Raw genomic sequence first — 14,703 nt, forward strand, 5'->3', positions numbered from 1 at the left:
AAATTTCAGCTGGCTGGTTGGTTGCTGTCCATTCTTGAAGAGGAATAAAATTCTATCACTATGTTAGAATTGGTATATCTCACTATGACTGATCAGGTCAATCAGGCAAAAGTTGTCCATTTGAATATTGGGGGTGGAATTCTCTAAATTTATACATTTTTTAAATTTTGAGCCTCATCAATTCTGAACAACCACAACTTCTCAGATAAGGTCCACTGTACCAGTGTCCATGTCATACAATCAATTTCAAGCTTCTTAAGAGAGACCATGAGAGTATTGCTTTTTCTAATCACCATATGAGTGCTTCCCCTGTGTGAGTTCAACATAAAATAGTCCTTTTAGCAAGTATATTTTTGGAAAATAACAGTATGACCAGCCCAAGAGATTTGTGCTTTATCCAAGGGAGTTTGAATGTTTGGCAGTTTAGTTCAAGATGGTAACTTAATGTCTGGTATATTATCCTGGCAGGAGTCGTAAGAATCTTCCTAAGACAATCCAAATGGAAGCAATTCAGGTTCCTGTCATGGCACTGACATACCGTCCAAGTTTCATAGGCATATAACAATTAGGTCATCACAATGGCTCTGTAGACCTTCAGTTTAGTAGTCAGTATAATACTTCTGTCCCACACTTTTCTTCAGTCTACCAAATACTAAAATAATTCTGGCAATGTGTGTGTCAACTTCATTATCAGTGTGCACATAGTGTTCCAAATTTGTCTCTTTCCTGCTTTATAGAGCTCCCTTTTAGCACACAAATCAAGTTTTCAATGAATGAAAAGTTTCTGGATTAATCTAGTTTTCTGAATGGTCAATTCATTCCTCTTCTTAGGGAAGATCTACTTCAAAGAGAAGTGTTTGGAGATAAGAGTCAAAGATCTTTTTCTTTACTATGCTCTTCTCGAGGAAATTATACTCATAGACATTTAATTTTACTTGTTCTGTCATATTCCACAAGAGGTTGTCTAGACTATAGTCAGGAATAAAGTAATTCATGTGGCTTGCAACAGTATTCAAGCTGATAGCATTTTTCCCCCATAGGCTTTGAGTCAACATTCAGTAAGCACTGAATGCTTAATATAAGCAATGAAATAAATTCTGGAAATGCAAAGAAAGATTAAAAAAAACAGCTGCTGTTTTCAAGAAGCTAACATTTTATTAGGGGATGCCACATGCAAATAAGATGTATTCAAGATATATATATATATATATATATATATATATATATATATATATTGCTATAAAGTAGATTGAAGTAATCTAAAAGATAAAGCATTGTGTTTAGAGATGGAGTAAGATATCAGGCTCCTACAGGAGGTATTACTTGAGCTGAGACTTACTGAACAGCAGAAAAGCTAAAGGATGAAGGTGAAGGGACAGGGCATGTCAGGCATAGGGAAAGCCAATGCAAAAGCAAATGATAAATGATAGGCTTCTTGACAAGAGGCCTCTTGGGTAATGTGAGCTCAGAAAATAGATATAGCATTTGTGGGAAAAGATAGTTTACAGATTTCAGATAAAGAATACCTATCATGAATGTTTCCAGATTATTACAATTGATAATACAATTATTTAAAAAAAAATGCTTAAGGAGGCAGTATGCCCAAATAGATATAGGGCCATTGTTGGATTGGAAAGACATTGATTCAAGTATTGCCTTTGATACATATTAATTATACAACCATTATTAAGTCATAACTGTTTGTGTCCCAAGTGATTCTCCCATTTGTCACTTGGAAGTGGATGTTCTGTATCATAATTTGGAGTAACTACACTAGGAATTCCTATTCTTATAAAATCAGTCACAATTCCCCAGATCTCTAAAACATGGCCATATCCATGTGGACATATGAAAGAGATTGCCAAAAAAACCCAGGTGTTCCATTAGTGGTAGGATAATAATGGAGAATTATTCAGATAATTTATTTAGAAGCTAAGGAACTCTGCTTTAGAATCATAATGAATAAAACCTCAGTGAAAAAAGCCAAATGGATTCCTTAAGGTAAGAGGATGATTCAAGTGGCAATGACTGCAGACTTCTGCTTTATACCTGCAGAGACTTAGACTGTAAATCTTGCTTAATGCCACTTGTGCTGAATCATTTATGAATTAATTTGATACTGTACAGTATTGGAATAAAGATGCTGCCTTCATATTTTAAAGCTTAGCCTTTTATTAGAGATGGTAGGTTAAGGGCAACACTTAAAATTATACCATATCTTCAGCGTTATAGAAAAGTATCTAAATAACTGTGTGACCAGTTGAAAGTATTAGAAGAATTTTTTTCTAGCAGAAAAGTTTCATTTAATTAGTTATATAATTAAATTGATCATTCTTAATTGAAATCTATTTGAATGGAATATAAATTAGAGATTCCTTGTAAATTACAGGATTTGGTCTTAGTGGCTTTTTTGCTAAAATTCTGGAGATGGAAAGGAGTTAAGGACATCAATAAGAAATGGGGCACCTATGCTTGGCTAGATCAATATAAGTAGAATAGATAACTTCCTAATTGATGTGACTTAAGAAATGCTGATTGGCTAGGCTGAAAAATAAAATGTATTTTTCTATGTTATTTTGATGACAAGATAAGCAATTTCATTGTAACACTCCCTCTATTTCAAGAATTAAAAATTCTTTTTAAATTTAAAGGTATTATCTGGAAAATTCAATATAGTCAGCCATTTATTTGGAAGTCATAGATCTACATTGGGAAGAAATCATCATATCCAATAGTCTCATTTTACTGATGAAAAAAACTGATTCAAAGGGATTCAATGATTTCCCCTAAGGTCATATAGCTATATAATTGGTTTGAAATAGGTTTTGAACCCCGGTCTTTCTTATTATAAATCTAGTGTACATATTCTACTGCATACTACCTAACTGCTCTGATTATACTAAACATAATAGAGGTTTAGTAATTAACAAATAATCTTAAATTATTGTATCACTAATATCTAAATTGCTATTATTAATTTGCAAATCAATTTATCTAGCTGTAGTCCCAAGAGGTTTGAGAATAAGATAAACAATTTGCAATGGAGAAACAACTTTACCTATGTGCCATTTTTGCACAATCCAAATTTTCTCCCCCCTCCCTGAACAAGAACCTGGAACAGGAGACAGTGTCTAGAAGAAATACAATAGCCACAAGAAGTAAATGTGTCCTGGTCAGTCAAAGAAAGAAGAAGGCCTTGGTCCCTAAAGGAAATTCATGGTAAGATAAAAGTTTATGCCCACATAAGTCATCAGCATTCTTATATATCACTAACAAAATCCAACAGTCAGAGTTACAAAGAGAAATTCCATTTAAAGTAACTACTGATAATATAAAATATTTAGGAATCTATCTGCCAAGGGAAAATCAGAAACTTTATGAGCAAAATTACAGACCACTTTTCACACAAATTAAGTCTGATCTAACCAATTGGAAAAATATTAAATGCTCTTGGATAGGGCGAGCAAATATAATAAAGATGACAATATTACCTAAACAAATCTATTTATTTAGCGCTATACCAATCAGAGTCCCAAAAAACTATTTTAATGACATGGAAAAAATAACAACAAAGTTCATATGGAAAAACAAAAGGTCAAGAATTTCAAGGGAATTAATGAAAAAAAAAATCAAATGAAGGTGGCTTAGCTGTACCAGATCTAAAATTATATTATAGAGCAGCAGTTACCAAAACTATTTGGTGTTGGCTAAGGAATAGATTAGTTGATCAGTGGAATAGATTAGGTTCAAGGATAAAACAGTCAACAAATATAGCAACCTAGTCTTTGACAAACCCAAAGATCCCAGCTTTTGGGATAAGAACTTACTGTTTGATAAAAATTGCTGGGAAAATTGGAAACTAATATGGCAGAAACTAGGCATTGATCCACACTTAACACCGTACACCAAGATAAGGTCAAAATTGGTTCATGACCTAGGCATAAAGAATGAAATTATTAATAAATTAGAGGAACACAAGATAGTTTACCTCTCAGACCTGTGGAAGGGGAAGGTCTTTATGACCACAGAAGAACTAGAGATCATTACTGATCACAAAATAGAAAATTTCGATTATACCAAACTGAAAAGTTTTTGTACAAACAAAACTAATGCAGACAAGATTAGAAGGAAGCAATAAACTGGGAAAATATTTTTACAGTCAAAGGTTCTGATAAAGGCCTCATTTCCAAAATATATAGAGAATTAACTCTAATTTATAAAAAATCAAGCCATTCTCCATTTGAAAAATGGTCAAAGGATATGAACAGACAATTCTCAGATGAAGAAATTGAAACTATTTCTAGTCATATGAAAAGATGCTCCAAATCATTATTAATCAGAGAAATGCAAATTAAGACAACTCTAAGATACACTACACACCTGTCAGATTGGCTAAGATGACAGGAAAAAATAATGATGATTGTTGGAGGGATGCGGAAAACTGGGACATTGATGCATTGTTGGTGGAGTTGTGAACAAATCCAACCATTTTGGAGAGTAGTTTGGAACTATGCTCAAAAAGTTATCAAACTGTGCATACCCTTTGATCCAGCAGTGTTACTACTGGGATTATATCCCAAAGAGATTATAAAGAAGGAAAGGGACCTGTATGTGCATGAATGTTTGTGGCAGCCCTTTTGTAGTGGGCTAAAAACTGGAAACTGAATGGATGTCCATCAGTTGGAGAATGGCTGAATAAATTGTGGTATATGAATATTATGGAATATTACTGTTTTGTAAGAAATGACCAACAGGATGATTTCAGAAAGGCCTGGAGAGACTTACATGAACTGATGCTGAGTGAAATGAGCAGGACCAGGAGATCATTATATACTTCAACAACAATACTATATGATGACCAGTTCTGATGGACCAGGCCATCCTCAGCAACGAGATCAACCAAATCATTTCCAATGGAGCAGTAATGAACTGAACCAGCTATGCCCAGAAAAAGAACTCTGGGAGATGACTAAAACCATTACATTGAATTCTCCAATCCCTATATTTATGCACACCTGCATTTTTGATTTCCTTCACAAGCTAATTGTACAATATTTCAGAGTCTGATTCTTTTTCTACAGCAAAATAACGTTTGGGTCAGGTATACTTATTGTGTATCTAATTTATATTTTAATATATTTAACATCTACTGGTCATCCTGCCATCTAGGGGAGGGGGTGGGGAAGTAAGAGGTGAAAAATTGGAACAAGAGGTTGGAACAAGAGGTTTGGCAATTGTTAATGCTGTAAAGTTACCCATGCATATATCCTGTAAATAAAAGGCTATTAAATAAAAAAAATTAAAAAAAAAGATAAAAGTTTATGTTACAAAGATGAAAAAAATTTGTCTTTTCGTAATGTCTCTTCTCACAAAAAGTCTGGCCTTTTTACCAACTAGCAAGTTAAATTGTAGTACCAGACACAGAGGTGAGTAGAGACTTGGTTTAATTTTAAAGTGGAGAGTTTAATAAACCAACTGACAATATGGGAATATGTTCCAAAGCACATAGTCCAGAGAAACTGAGGCATAGAGGTTATATAGTGTTTTAACTAATGAGGGTTTGTGAGCAGGATACAGAAGCCAAACATGCAATTAGCTTTACCTTATCTACCATCTTGTAGCTGCAAATACTTCAAAGAAGCAAGCAGGGAGATAGGAGTAAATCCATACTAACAAAATGGGGAATGTGATTCAGGCCCTGTCAGACCAGGAAACAAGGGAGATAAGGTCCCTCCTGGTAGTTCTAGGGAAGGACAACCTTGTTAAGATATGAAAACATAACTGGAGCCTTAACAGGACGGAAGGCAAGATAGGAAAGCATAACTCTATGTCTTGTTAAGAGTGGGAGACAGGGAGTTGGGGGCGATAACTCAAGTCCTGAGGGAGGTCAGGACAATCTTTGGACAAGGATAGGGTCAGATAAGTGGACACCTGGACAACATTTTTCTTTGATGTCCTTCACTGTATCAGAATGATATGTGAAGTGGGGGTCAGGGCCTCAAGGTTTAGGGTTTGTTTTTAAATTCGTTTTTCCCAGACCTAATTACAAAAGAGGGTGGAACTATGGCCTATTATCCAGGGCCTAACAAAGTCAACCACTATTAATTGTTTAATAATTGATAGGCATTATGATAATGGCTAGGATTATAGAGACAAGAATATGGTCCTTGACCTCAAAGAGCTCATAATCTGATGAAGAGACAATATGAAAACAACTAAACCAATATTAGATATATAACATGTAAATAGAGATTAATTTTAGAGGAAAGGAACTAGCAAAAAGGCAAATAGAAACAGGTTTCCTACAAAAGGTAGTATAATATGAGATGAGACAAAGGTAATGAAAGCAGTCATGAAGTAGAGCCAAGAAGAAGAGCATGAAGGTGAAGTGGGAAACCACTGAGAAGTGGAGTTAGGAAATAATGTATATGTACCCAAGCAAGGATGAATCAGATAAACAAAGGGGTTCATATGATGATATGCTGGCATATCATTGTCTAGTCATCAGCTTGAACAGATGATAGTGGAGAACCAAAATTTTATAGAATGCGGGTGAAAGGATTATTATAAAATTTGCATTTAATCATTACATAGATAAATGTAGGAATACAAATACTGTGCTCCTTAAGTCAGTCTTAAATTAGGAATGGTGAGGAGTTTAGTGATCCTAGACAACCTCTTCTTTCCTCTTTCACATTAAATACTACTTCTAGAAGAATGGCTACAATTTCTAAAATTATTGACCTATTTGAAACTTGAGCTAGCAGAAGAATTAGGAAAATAGCCATTATACTTATCACTTTAGACGAGGAAACAAACTTCAAAAACTGAAGATAAAATTATGAGATTTTTTTTTAATTACAGGGAAAAAAAAAAAAAAACTAAAACAGCTTTTCCTTCATTTCCCTTACTACAAGATAGCTCTCAAAAAAGCACTATTTTGTTAATACATTCCTTGAAATGGAAACTTTTAAAGTTAGATTAAAATACAGACCCCAAAGCAGTCAGAATACAAAATTTACTAAACACCCAGTGTGTGGTGAATAGAATACTAGGATTAAAAGATTTTAACAAGATGATCTTAAACCTTTATTAAAAATAATTTTCCCATTTGATATTTTATTTTCCTATTTACACAAAAAAGTTTAGACTTTTTTTTTTAAAACTTTGAATTGCAAATTCTTTACCTTCCCCCTTCCTCACCCCACCCACATTGAGAAGACACATGTAAAGTTATGCAAAACATTTCCATAAGAATATTATTGTTCTTTAAGAAATGACGAAAAGCCTGGAGAGATGAACTGAGGCTGAGTGAAATGAGCAGAACCAGGAGATCATTGTATACTTCAACAACAATACTATATGATGATCAATTCTGATGGATGTGGCCCTTTTCGGTGATGAGATGAACCAAATCAGTTCCAATAGAGCAGTAATGAATTGAACCAGCTGTACCAAGGAAAGAACTCTGGGAGATAACTATGAACCATTACATAGAATTCCCAATCCCTTTATTTTTGTCCACCTGTATTTTTTATTTCCTTCACGGGTTAATTGTACACTATTTCAAAATCCGATTCATTTTGTACAGCAAAATAACTGTATAGACATGTATACATATAGTGTATTTAACTTATACTTTAACATATTTAACATGTATTGGTCAATCTGCAATCTGGGGGAGGGGATAGGAGAAGGGAGGGAAAAATTGGAACAAAGGGTTTTGCAATTGTCAGTGCTGAAAAATTACTCATGCATATATCTTGTAAATAAAAAACTATTAAAAAAAAACATTTCCATAAAAGTCACAAAGATCTTTCACTACTCCACACCGCACTCCACCAAACAACAACAACAACAACAAAAACCCTCAGGAAAAATAAAGTGAAAAAAAGGTATGCTCCAATCTTTATTCAGACACAATCAGTTCTTTCTATGGGTATGGATGATATTTTTCATCATATGTCCTTCAGAGTATTCTTGGATCATTGTATTGCTGAGAATAGCAAGGTTATTAATAGCTGATCATCCCACAACGTTGCTATTATTTTATACACAGTAGATTTCATTTTGCAAAAGCTCTGAAGGACTTTTCACATTTTTGTGAGAGCATTCAGCTCATCATTATAGAACAATATTATCCCATAATATAATTACATATTACAATTTATTCAGCCATTCCCCAATTGATGAGCATCACCTCAATTTTCAATTCTTTGCCCTAAGTAAAAAGCTGCTATAAATGTTTTGTACATATAGATCCTTTTCTTTTAAATCTCTCCTGGGATACATGCCTACTAGTGGTATTATTAAGTCAAAAGTTATAAATGATTTTATAGCCCTTTGGGCATAGTTCTAAATTGCTCTACAGAATGATTGAATCAGTTCACAATTCCACTTACAATGCATTAATGTCTCAATTTCCCAGCATTTCCTCCAGGATCAAATAAGACATTATAAGTAAAAAGCTTTTTACACATAAAAAGGTCTTGTAAATTCTTTTGTAATAGTTCTTTTAAAAATCTATATTTTCACTAATTGCTTAAAAAAGTCAAAGTTCTTAAATATTAAATAATTCAAATTAAAACAATCTATAATACAACATTAGAATCAATATATAAGGAAAATTCTAAATGAAGAAGTAAAATATTTTCATATCAATGCTATTAAATTACTGGAGAAGTAGGTAACTGGTGCTTTTTCAAAAGCAATATGGCAATAATCAAAAGGGTTTTGAAGCTAATAATACCTTTTAACACTTCAATCTAACTACTGGATAATTCTATAACTATCCAGATAGCAGGTAACATAGTAAACATCACAAAGTTAACATTATGTGAGGATAGTTCTTTTAAAATCTGACTGAAGGAAAAAAAATTTCCAGATTTCTGGCCAGTAGCTATTGAAAATATTATCCAAATGAAGAAAATAAGTATCTCTATAAAATAATATGCATCATAATTTTAGTTGTAATAGTAAGAAGCAAAAGAACCCATTCATTCAAAGATTGGGAAATGGTTGAACAAATTGTAGCAAGCGAATGAAAAAGTATAATATTTCATCAAAGGAAATGATTTGCTGAGTCTTTATCCTAAAGAGATCATTAAAGAGAGAAAAGGATCCATAAATGCAAAAATAGTTGTACATAGTTCTTTTTGTGGTGACAAGAAATTGGAAACTGAGTGGATGCTCATCTTTGGGAAATGACTAAATAAGTTATGGTTTATGAATGTAATGAAATATTATTGTACTGCTAGATATTCAGAAGTCTGATTTTAGAAAAGCCTAGAAATACATCAACTGATGCTCAGTCAAGTAAACAGAACCTGGGGATCATTGTTCATAGGAGCAGCAAGATTATATGATGATCACAATAAACTTTTCTTTTCTCAGCAATGTGGTGATCTGGAGAAAGAACTATGGAGACTAAGTGTGGCTCAAAGCCTTTTTTTTTTTTTCATTTTTTCTTTCTAATTTTTTTCCTTTTGTTCTGATTTTTCTTTCACAATATGATTAATATAGTGATATGTTTAAAATGTGCATTTATAACATCAGATTGCTTGTTTTCTTAGGGAAGGAAAAAGTAAGGTAGAAAAATAATTGAACTCAAAATCTTACAAAATTAATGTTAAAAACTATCTTTACAAGTAATCAAAATAATTTTAAGTGGGAGAAAAGAGACTGAGAAAATAAAATAAAAAGAAATGGTAAAATGTTTAAAATGGGAAGACATATATAAAAGAATGTAAATAAGGAAATAAGAACAACCACCACCACTATATAAATTAATTATAGTAAATAATAACAATAGTAATTGAATCTGGGAGAAAATGAAGGAAAAATTATAAGAAGACAATTATATTAATTCTTTACTGACTCCATTTGCTTGCAGGAAGCAAATTTTGCACTAAGATAGAGATAAAATGTATCAGATTCAGACATAGCTAAAGACATTCTCTAGTTTGGATTAGTTGTGAACTAATAATTGTTTTGAAGCCTCTAATACAAAGCTCCTGCCCAAATAAGTATAGAATACTTTTTTTTTCTTTTTTTTTTGCCATTTACAGATTCAAATGGGCTAGGTTCAATTGTGAATATCTCGCCATTTTGAACCTGATCTGAATTTTGTTTGGAAATTTCATTACTTAGTTCATGTTGTTCTAAGCATTCAGATTAGCATTCAGACTAATATGAAATCAGATATGATAAAGGTTTTCGTTAAGCTGAAAAAAAGGTTCAAGACTCCTATTCAAGCCCCTACATCATGAAGACAGCAACCTTTATCTGATGGAACTCACTTTTCTAGGGTACTAAACAATATTTCAAGCATATAATACTCTCTTAGATGAGGCCACCTACAAAATAAAAGAAGTTGGAACTCCAAGGGAGTCAATTAGTACTCTTTCTATTGAAATTTATTTTGCTAGTCATGTATAAATTCTTTCTCCTTTATAATTCTCTGGGGTTCATTCTTTCACCTCCACACCAACAAAAAAAGAAAAGAATTCGGGTTTGTTATATTTTCAGTGACCTTTCTTTAGATCTGTTTATGAATTTTTTTTGCTATTATCTTATTAAAGTTAATATGCACATCTTTAAAAGCAAAGTTTACAAAGAATTTTAAAAGATGTCTATATTATGCTAGAAATGTTAAAATTCTTATAAAAGAATCTGATGATCAACAACCTATTTCTATACATATCGAGACACCAGATGGCAAGGAGAAAGAACATCACATAGTTAACATTTATATTATTATAGTGAGTTCAGTTCATCCTAAGATTCACTGATGGCAAAGTAAAATTCCCAAATCTGCCCCCAACAGATAAATACAGAATTAAGGAAAACTCCTACTTTTTGCATATCCCTATCATTTGTGCTTCCTGCAGTTTGTATATTTTCCATTCACAGCAGGTAAAATTCAAAGTAGGGCATCAGCCTCAGTTCCTTGACTTTGTTTACCCTGGAGGAGCACAGAGTAATAACAAAGCTATTTGTAGATTCCTTTCAGATTCTCTACACAGTTGTTCTCCACCATGACCACCTATAAAGAAGGAGGTATGATTGAATTACATGATTTAATACAAAGACTTACTGTATAAGCAGGTCTTCATCAGTAACCCTTATGGAGATTCAACATCTAAAAGAAACAAGCAGTTTGGACATCTGTTACTTAAAGTCTTTGCTAATGTGCCAAAGAGAATACTTGGGATTGTTTTTGAGTGATAAATAAAATACACAGGATGGCAGAAGACACTGATAATACTTAAATGCAGCAGCGTTTTGATGAGATGAATTACTGTACAGATGGTTTCCATCCGGCAAGTCTCTTCTGTTTATCATGCTGCAGGTGGTAGGCTAGAATAGGGAATAAGGTGGGAAGGAAGGATTTGGAGGAAGGAAAAGGGGAAAGGTTAGAGCTCCAGAGTTTTGTCTCCCAGAGAACTCTGACTAAATAAATATATTCATTCCTTATCAGTACTGCCATCTAGAGTGATAAAAAATGATGATTGTTAAGTAAAGTAAATGAAATATTTTTTTCTCTGACTTTCAATATTTGGGGCTGAAAGTAAAATCTTCATTGTTCACATTGACAACTTGAGTAGACAGTCAATAGACATTAATTTAGAAAGATGTGATACAAAACACTGAGGCAAAAAAAGATTAAAGAATTTTCATCTATCTTTGATAGAAATTTTCTTTCTCTGTATATTTTTCTTAAAATGCTTATTTAGTTAACATGAAGGGGAAAAAAAAAGATAACTTAAAATTGGTTAAGTTTTAGTGCAGAGAGATAATATGTGTTCCAACCACATCACTATTGAAATTAATCTAGGTTTTCATCCTCATGGCTTAAAGTCATTTTTCTACTGTCTACCCAAGGGTAAAAGAAGACAGTTTTGACAGCAGTGTTAAGGGTTCACCAAAGTTGGACACTACTAGCTACAGTCTGGACAGTAAGAAAAAAGATTACAATAGGCCAAGAGAAAAAAAATCTAAATGTTGAAAATTAAACTCAGGGTATGAATATTGAAAAGGAAGCAGATGTTACCTAGGGAAGATCAAGACTTTTTAATAAAAATTGATACAATAGTCAGATACAAAAATGAGTATTCTTAATTTTTAATCTAGATGTAAAAAATTTAGCCAAATATGTTTTGCCCAAATGATGACTTTCACAAAGACAGATTTGATCCTTAAGAACAGAAATTACCTCATTTTTCATGCTAATAAGTCCAGTCCACAAGCATCTGGTAGACAAAATATATAGAATGTTGGACTTAGGGAAACATGAATTCAAATCCTGCTTAAGAAAGTGACTACCTGCATGATCATGGACAAGTTAGTTACCTTACTTGTGCTTTAATTCCAGCATCTATAAAATACAAATAATATTTTCAATCTTAAAGGGCTATGATGATTAAATTAGTTAACATTTATAAAGAATTTATTATTGTAGTGATTATTATCATTATTAATTTGTTATAATATATTAAGTTTTATGTGTCAAGGCATATATAATACAAGAAATGATTGCTAAATTTTTCAATTTAGAAAAAAAAATCAGTTATTTCAATCATGTCTGACTTTACAACCCCATTTTCTTGGTAAAGGTAGTGGAGTGTTTTGCATTTTCTCTTCCAGCTCTTTCTATAGAGGAACACACTAAATTAGAGAACCAGTAAATATCTGAAGCCAGATTTGAGTTCATGAAGATGAATCTTTCTGACTCCAGGTTCAATACCTATCCATTGCATGATTTAGATGCCCCATGGGATGACCAGCCATAAATGACTTTGCTATTCTCAGTAGTACAGTCATCTACAACTGCTCTGAAGGACTTATAATGAAAAATTCTATTCATACTTACAGAGCATTTTCTCTTTCTCTATCTCTTTCTTTGTAATTTAATTTTTCTTGAAGGTTTTTATTTTCATTATAGTGGGAGATCTATTTTTCTTCCATAACTTGACTTTTATGGAAATGTTTTGCATAACTTCACATGTAGTTTCTTAATTGTCTTTGGAGATAAGGGAGAAACCCAGAACTCAAAAATCTTAAAAACAAAAAACTGTTTTGAGTGTAAATGGGGGAAAACTATGAGAGAGAGAGAGAGAGACAGAAACAGAGAGAGAGAGAGAATGACAGAGAGAGAGAGAGACAGACAGACAGAGAGGAAGAAAGAAGGAAAAAAGAATTCAAGTCATTCCTTAAATTATAAATGGTCAAAGCATAGGAATAAGCAGTTTTGAGAGCAATAAAACAATGCTACAATGTGATCTGTCGTCAAGTTGGTAAAAATACTCTAAATCACTATTGATTAGAGCAATGCAAATTAAAACAATTCTGAAATACTACCTTATATTTATCATATTAGTTAATATGAATGAAAAGGAAAATTTTACATTTTGGAGGGGATTTGGGAAGATTTGGAGAGCAAAACGCTGTTAATGGAGTTACGAACCAATCCAACTGTTATGGAGAACATTATGGAATTATGTTGCTTGACTAAGTAATACTATTACTAAGTTTATAATGCAAAGTGATTTTAAAAAAGGAAAGAAAAATATTTAATACGTACAAATATTTTTATAGCATCTCTACTGGTAGCAAGAAGTGGACATTTGAGAGAATTCCCCCATCAGTGGGGGATTTTGTCAAAATATATGCTTTCAGAAAAATCTGAAAAGACTTATATGAACTGATGCAAAGATAAGTGAGCAGAAGCAGGGGAATAGTGCACACAAGAACAGCAATGTTGCATGATGGTCAACTGTGAATAAATTGGCTATTCTCAGTAATGTAATGATTCAAGCTAATTCCAAGATATTTTGGATGAAAAATGTTATTCATTTCCAGAGAAAAAACTGATGGAGTCTGAATGCACTTTTAAATAAACTATTTCTCTTGTTGTGTTCTGTTTTGTTTTGTTTTTTCGCTTACAGAATTTTTAATATGGAAATGTTTTGCAAAACTGAACATGTATAACCTGTATAAAATTTCTTATTTTCTCAATGTGTGTGGGGGGAACAAAAGGGGAAAAAAAGGAGAGAATTTGTAATATAAAACATGAGAAAATAATTTTTAAGTGTTTTTATATGTAATTGGGAAAAACAAAATGTATAAAAAATGAAATTTTCTTTGTTGGCAATATTTCATTTTATCTTTGTAACACCACGGGAAGTAGATGCTATGATTAGCCTTCATTTTACAAATGCTGAAATTCAGGCAGAGTTTAATTGACTTTTACATATTCACATGGCAAATAAATTTCTGCCACTAGATTTAAACTCAGTCTTTCTGATACCAGACCCAATGTTTACCACTATGTCATCTTCGAAGGGGTTCTGCTAATACTTCTATCCCAGACCTGTTCTGAGAATAACATAACATAAAATTTTTACAGCACTTGAGAAATCTTAAGGTATAATAAAATTATAGATATCTTCATGGTCATATCATCATCATCTGCAAAGAGTCCATAAAAGCACAACCAGTACTGTGTCAACATTATTCCACATAAGGAATTTCCAGATTTTTATGTACAATTTTATTAACTAGAAACAATTCAGTGAAAGTCAGAAAAAATGACAACTTTAAACTTGATGTAAAGTTCAACATAATAGTCTTGAGCTGTCCAGGAGTTCAATGATGTCTCTTAGCAGGTGGTCTCTTTTATTTTCCTCATCCTTAACCCATTCA

Source organism: Sarcophilus harrisii, chromosome 4 (genome assembly GCF_902635505.1).
Source record: "Sarcophilus harrisii chromosome 4, mSarHar1.11, whole genome shotgun sequence".
Classification (NCBI taxonomy): Eukaryota; Metazoa; Chordata; class Mammalia; order Dasyuromorphia; family Dasyuridae; genus Sarcophilus; species Sarcophilus harrisii.